We start from the raw sequence: 7,606 nt of genomic DNA, 5'->3' as shown, positions 1-7,606 counted from the left end.
GAATAAGCTTGGGGGTGCCCCAAATAAGTGGAAAAGTTTGTTTTTGGTTGATTATGCTTGAGTTGAGTTCTCATTGCGCTTCACTTTAGGTATGAGCACCAAATTGCCAAATTTATTCCACACCTTACCCCTAGCCTACGTTACGCCCTAAAAGCCCTCTTGACCCTTTAGAGTTGAGTCATTGTCGGTGGAGGGAGGATTTGGTCAAGCTTAAGAAACAAGGTTGTCATGCTAAGATGTCGGGTAGCCTAATATTGATTTTCTGGCGCCTTCGCGGTGTCTTGAGACGTTATTCTCAAAGGTGAATAAGATATAGAGTTTTGACGTGGTATGCCCGGATGTAGGGGGATTGACTAGTGTTTGCCCTTAGTTCGCTTTGCTTGATGCTCGAATCTTTCACTCGATTTAGGACATTAGTTAGCGTGTACTCATTTATTTGATTAGTAATATTAGTGTTCTTCTATACTTGTTCCATAATAAAGCCCCCATCTTGGATTTTGTAGTTTAATTTCTTTTCTTCTCTTTTCTTTTCTTCTTCTTTTCTTTCTTTCTTTTCTTGGTTTGCGTTTTCCATTTTTAGTCTTGCCTTGATTAGATTTGCTAGATTTCGATTTTGGTAAATTTTTAGAACTTGTTAGGTTGCTCATTCTTCCCTAGTTGAGTTTTGTTTGCTAGAGACTAGCAAACGCTTAGCTTGGGGGAGTTTGATGAGCGGCATTTATGTCGCTCTAGGCTAGGATTTTATAGAGTTTTATTATGCTTTTTTTGATAGTTTTATATAGTTTTGCTGCATTTTTATTCCCTTTTTCCATCTTTGAGCTCTTCAGGTAATAATGTTGAAAATGATGGAAAATAGCTGAGATTTGCTCGAGCAGGTCCAGTGCGATCGCACGGAATTTACGTGCGCTCGCACGGGTCTACAAAGTTGGCTCCAAAGTCAAGGCAGTGTGTGCGCTCGTGCCCCGAATGTGTGTGTTCGCACGAATCCGCAAAAAGGAGGCAGGAACTTCAAGGCAATGGGTGCGCTCGTGCCCCAAATGTGTGTGTTCGCACGAATCCGCAAAAAAGAGGCAGGAACTCCAAGGGATGTAGCCCGTTCGCACCGCAGAAGTGTGCGCTCGCACGAAATTTCCGTGTGCTCGCACGGATTTCCAGTGCGAGCACATGAGGATTCTCTGAGAATTAGCAAAGTTACAGCCGTGCGATCGCACGGTTGTTGGGCACGTTCGCACGGCACGAAGGAGAAGAATCGTCGCAGGGCCCGTTCGCATAGATGCACAGCACGATCGCACCTGGGTCTGCCCGTTCGCACGGCTGCGCGGGATTCAGTTTTCGAGTTTAAATCTCTTATTTTTGAGGTTTAGTATAAATAGGATTTGAAGGAAATAATGCCCTTGGTCCAAGTAAGCATTCTATGTTAAGTATAATAAATGCAGTTCAGTATTAATTAACAAGTTAATAATTCAGTGAGATCAAGTGAGCTGAATGCCTAGCTAGAGGCCGCTTCAGTTCAAGTGGAATTAATGATATTAATCCACAGCTTACTCTTGACTGAACCCGTAGGGTCACACAAATAGTACGTAAACGGATCAAGTATTTAATGGCATTAAATACTCCATCTATGGATATTCGGAATCGACGGATCTTGGTTTCAGTGGGAGCTGAGATCGTCACAGGCAAGAAATGAATGCTCCGGAAACGATGATATTGCCGAAAACGGAAATATGGATCGTATCGGAAATATAAATATTATCCAAGTCGTAGATGTTGCCGGAAACGGAAACATGGTACGTATCGGAAAATATTATCGGAAATGGAAATATTGCCGGAATCGGAAATATTGCCGGAAACGAAAATATTGTCAGAATCGGAAATATTATCGGAATCGGAAAATAATTCCGGAAACGGAAATATTAAATATTTGTTCGAAACGGAAATTAATTCCGGAATCGGAAATATTAAATATTGTTCGTATCGGAAATGAATTCCGGAATCGGGAAATTAATCGGAAGCGTATCTTACGAATTAGCATCGGACGAGACCTGCCAGACGAAGGCCCAGCATGAAGCCGGGCCATCGCCCAGCAAGCCAGCACGCCACAAACGCACCAGCCAAGGCTGCGCCAGGCCCACCGCAAGGCAGGCCCAGCGCGCGCCAAGGCTGCGGCAGCGTGTGGGCTTGTGGCAGTGGGCTGCGAGCTCGCGGGCTGCGCGCGCGCGCATGGCGCCCCTCGTGGGCTGCTGTGCGTGCGTGTGTGTGTTGGTGTGCTATACGAATCCTAAAGCCATCAGGTTTCGACTAATGATTAAATTCCTAAACCTAAAAGGATGAATTAATTAAATAAGAATTCTATTAGGATTCTAGTTTAATTAATTCGTATCCTAATAGGATTACGATTCCCTTTCCATACCTCTATAAATAAAGGCCTAGGGTCATTATTTTGGAGAGAGTATCTAAGTATTCAAAGTGATTTTTGAGAGCAAAAATTCAGTCATACAATTGCCTATACTAGCCGAAAATTCTAAGTACCTTAAGGGCGATCCTAGTTGGTCAAGCTTAAGGCTGATCCGGACGTGCTGTGGACTATCTACGGAGGGACGACACTTGGAGTCCTAAAGAATTGTTCTTGTTCGGTTCGGGCGCAGCTAGGGAAGGCACGCAACAAAGTGTATGCATCTAAACTATGCTAAATGATTATGTGTAAATAATATGTTTTCCTGGCTTTATGGTTTTTCCGCATGATTTATGAATTGTCATATGTATCATAACCTAACAGTGGTATCACGAGCCTCTTATTATTTTCATAATCTAAATTGCATGAACATGGTTAAATATTACAAATTTGCAAGAATTAAAAGGGGTTTATTTAATTAATTGCAAATTGCGTTTATTTAATTATACTTACGCAGGTTTTCGGCAGTTTCTTCGTTACTCATCCAAATCGAGTGATTTTTGTGTCAATTCCGCATGTAAAAGGCATTCTAAAATTTTGACAAAAATAGTAGTTTTCGGCCGAACCCAGAATTCTCAAATTCGAAGCCTAACTATGACTTTTCGGAGGTTTTAGTTTTTCGAATACAAAATTTCGTAAATTTAAGATGTTAAATTAAATATTTGCGATTCTTGTTGATAAATCTTGAATTTTTGATTGACCTACTGTATATGTTTAACAAGTTTGAATGCCTAGCCTTGTTAATTATGCAATCTAATTTGTAATTATGATTAATTTGTTGAAAATTGGAATAATTTAGAATTAATTTGATTTTCATAATTAGTTATAATTTAATTAGATACCTATGATTAAAAACCACCATAAAAATTGTACATTTATGTTAAATTTTAAATTTTTATGACCTAGACTTGAATCCATGTTAATCGGAAATCAATTAAATAATAAATTTTCGATTTTTCGCCCTAAAATTAAGAAACTAATATTATTTATTAATTTGTCATTAATTTTGAATATAAATTTTTAATTTTTATGCGACTCGCTCATATAACTTGCACGCACAAAGCAATGGACGCTACGTGTAACCCTTAAGGGGTGTTGTATAGTGCGGGCATGTGACGACGAGCAAGGGAGCTCGTCGCCCATGCGGTACGAATGCAATGAGCAAGGCCATGGTGCACGAGCACAAGGCAGCAGCCCTGCCTTGTGTCGTGGGCTATGTGCAATGGGCGAATGGGCGAGGGCGAGAGCAAGGCACGAGCAGTCGCGTGTGGGCAGCAAGCGAGCTGCGCCACAGCGCGCACTGCCTCGCGCAAGTGTGCGGAGCGTCGCGCGCAGCGAGCGCAAGCTCGCGTGCCACGAGTGCTACGCCCAGCATCGATCGCTCGCGCGCAGCGAGCGCTATTGTGCGTGCGACAAGCGCTGCGCCCAGCGATGGCGTGCAGCGTGCTTGTTGCGACGTGCGACGAGCGCTGCGCCCAGCGATGGCGTGCAGCGTGCTTGTTGTGCGTGTGACAAGCGCTGCGCCCAGCGATGGCAAGCAGCGTGCTTGTTGCGACGTGCGACGAGCGCTGCGCCCAGCGATGGGCTGCGGCAGCATGCTTGTTGCGTCGAGCGCTGGCGCTCGCAGCGAGCACCAGCTCGCGTGATGCCTTGCGATGGTGAGCAGCAGCGATGCGACGCAGCGCATGGGCTGCGCGCACATGGCCAGCGATGGCTGTGTGTGTGTGGCCCATGGGCGTGCGTTGCGTGGGATTGTTGCGTTGCGATTAGATCGTTTTGAAATTTTAATTTGAAATTTTCAGTTTACGTAATTTTAATTAATTTTAAAATTAATAATTTAAATTATTTTCTTGGATTTTAATTTTGAATATTGTAATTATAATAAATTTTATTTATTCTAATTATTTTACTAAAATTAAAATCATGAATTAATTTAAATACGACTGAAATTAAATTAAACTTTTTGGATTCAATTATAAATTTTTATGAGCTTTAAATTTTAATTAAATTTGTATGTTTCCGGTTAGACTAGAAACACATTTTTATGTTTAAAATTAGTAAAGCATATGAATTTATTGGTTTAAGTGGGAGCCCTTTTTAGTCATAAACTCTTGATTAGGTCTACAAATCCTTAAGGTTAAAACAACTTGATTAGAATTAATAAGGACTGAATAATTGGTAGATTATTGGTGCCCTTGATTAATTGCTGCAAATGTTTACGTGATTTACTAACCAGCTATGTGGGCCATTCATGTTAATGAATGGGTGAATGGTATATATTGTATATGTACTGTTTTGCAGGTTATGAAGTGACTAGTATTGCCCAAATAGGATAGAAAATATGGTCTGCGTACCATTAATTTGAATGTAATTGGTCTAAAGTACCAAAGTTGTTTTTCAATTCAAATATGGTCTGCGTACCATCAAATAGTTGTAATTAGTTTTAATTATAGCTTATCCTATTTGAAAATATACACCGTAAAAGATTATCGCTGATTTTTGCTTGAAAATCTTACCTTTGAATACTTGAATTCTCATGCCTAAATTGTTATTAGGATACTAATTAGTTTAATTAGAATTTCATTGAAACTCTTTTAAACTAATTCTATCTTTATTAGGATTAGGATTTAATAAATGAACGAATTCCATCAGCTTTAGGATTCGTACCGCATAGCCGGCTCAGGCCTTGCGGCCCACACGAGCAGGCGCTGCTCGCAGCCCACGAGCGTCAGCCCGCGCGCGCACGCCTTGGCCTTGCTGGGCCTGGCCTTGCGCTGGGCCTCGCGTGGCCTTGCTTGCGTTGTGTTAGGCGCTTGGCTTGCTGGACGCGGGCCTGGCTTCGTGCTGGGCCTTCGTCTAGCAAATCTCGTCCGATGCTAATTCGTAAGATGCGCTTCCGGTTAAATTCCCGATTCCGAAATTCATTTCCGATACGAACAATATTTAACATTTCCGATTCCGGAATTAATTTCCGTTTCGAACAAATATTTAATATTTCCGTTTCCGGAATTATTTTCCGATTTCGATAATATTTCCGATTCTGACAATATTTCCGTTTCCGGCAATATTTCCGATTCCTGCAATATTTCCATTTCCGATAATATTTTCCGATACGTACCATGTTTCCGTTTCCGGCAACATCTACGACTTGGATAATATTTATATTTCCGATACGATCCATATTTCCGCTTCCGGTAATATCATCGTTTCCGGAGTATTCATTTCTTGCTTTTTACGATCTCAGCTCCCACTGAAACCAAGATCCGTCGATTCCGAATATCCATAGATGGAGTATTTAATACCATTAATTACTTGATCCGTTTACGTACTATTTGTGTGACCCTACGGGTTCAGTCAAGAGTAAGCTGTGGATTAATATCATTAATTCCACTTGAACTGAAGCGGCCTCTAGCTAGGCATTCAGCTCACTTGATCTCACTGAATTATTAACTTGTTAATTAATACTGAACCGCATTTATTAGACTTAACATTAAATGCATACTTGGACCAAGGCCATTATTTCCTTCAGTCTCCCACGTGTCCTTAGGGACAAGTGTGCATTTCCTAATTCCTTTGTCGCTCGATGCTTTCTCTTAAACATAAGGTAAGAGTTGTCATCCTTATTATGTCCAGAGGTGTTTCTTGGTTTCAGAGTTCAACTGATCAAATAAACAGATAATCATAGCCTATGATTCATCTGAGCACGACCATGTATTTTACAGTTTCTAGCTCTCCGAGTGGCCTTGTACAACTTTTAGCATCTCATCCCGATTTATGGGAGGACAATCCCAATCTTGCGATCTTGAGATTAGACTTCGTTTGATAGGTGATTACCTGAGCGTTGCCTTTATAGCCTCCTTTTACGGTGCGACGGTTGGTCAACGTCAAAGTAAGCAGTTCTCAAACAAGTAATCTCAAATCACTCAGGTATTGAGGATTTAGTGTCTAATAATTTTAATGAAATTTACTTATGACAGATTTTCATCTCTTACAGTAAAGTTTCATAAGTCTGTCCGATACTAGTCTTCCCAAAGTAAGTATCTATGCAAATGATTATGACATTGCCATGTCCACATAGTTCAAGAAACAGAACTACTAGTCATCTTGCATTCTAGTCGTCTAACGTTTTCTATGCGTCCATCTTTATAGAAAACTCCGACCAGGGACCATTTTCAACTTTTGACATTCAAGTTCACTTGATAGACATTTCTTAGTCACATGACTGGTCCTGACAGTCTATCTTGAATATATTGTCAAATTGAAGGAAAATGAATTCTATTATTAAATGGAAAATGAATTCTATTAATTTATTGTGAATGATTAACCAATAATGTTTTACAAAGTATTAAACTCTAAAACTTTAAAACATTAAACAAGGACATCAAAGCCATTCTCCAATATGCTTGATTCCCATAGCTGCAGTGTGCGAGTTGTGCTTCGCCTGCGGCAGAGGTTTAGTCAATGGATCTGATATGTTATCATCAGTTCCAATCTTGCTTATCTCGACTTCTTTTCTTTCAACGTACTCTCGTAGAAGGTGAAATCTACGAAGTACATGCTTGACTATTTTGTGGTGTCTAGGCTCCTTTGCCTGTGCAATAGCTCCGTTATTATCACAATATAGGGCTATTGGTCCTTTAATGGAGGGGACTACACCAAATTCACTTATGAACTTCCTTAGCCATATAGCTTCCTTTGCTGCTTCATGTGCATCAATGTACTCCGCTTCAGTTGTAGAATCCGCAATGGTGCTTTGCTTAGCACTTTTCCAGCTTACTGCACCTCCGTTGAGGTAGAAGACAAACCCAGACTGTGATCTGAAATCATCTTTGTCGGTTTGGAAACTTGCGTCCGTATAGATTTTAACAATTAATTCATCATCTCCACCATAGACCAGGAAGTCATCTTTGTACCTTTTCAGGTACTTCAGAATATTCTTGGCAGCAGTCCAATGTGCCTCTCCTGGGTCTGACTGGTATCTGCTCGTAGCACTGAGTGCGTACGCAACATCCGGGCGTGTACATATCATAGCATACATTATTGAACCAATTAATGATGCATATGGAATCCCATTCATTCGTCTACGCTCATCAAGTGTTTTTGGGCACTGAGTCTTGCTTAGAGTCATTCCATGAGACATTGGTAGGTAGCCTC

Source organism: Spinacia oleracea, chromosome 3 (genome assembly GCF_020520425.1).
Source record: "Spinacia oleracea cultivar Varoflay chromosome 3, BTI_SOV_V1, whole genome shotgun sequence".
Lineage (NCBI taxonomy): Eukaryota > Viridiplantae > Streptophyta > Magnoliopsida > Caryophyllales > Amaranthaceae > Spinacia > Spinacia oleracea.
Note: the sequence above shows the minus strand (reverse complement) of the source record.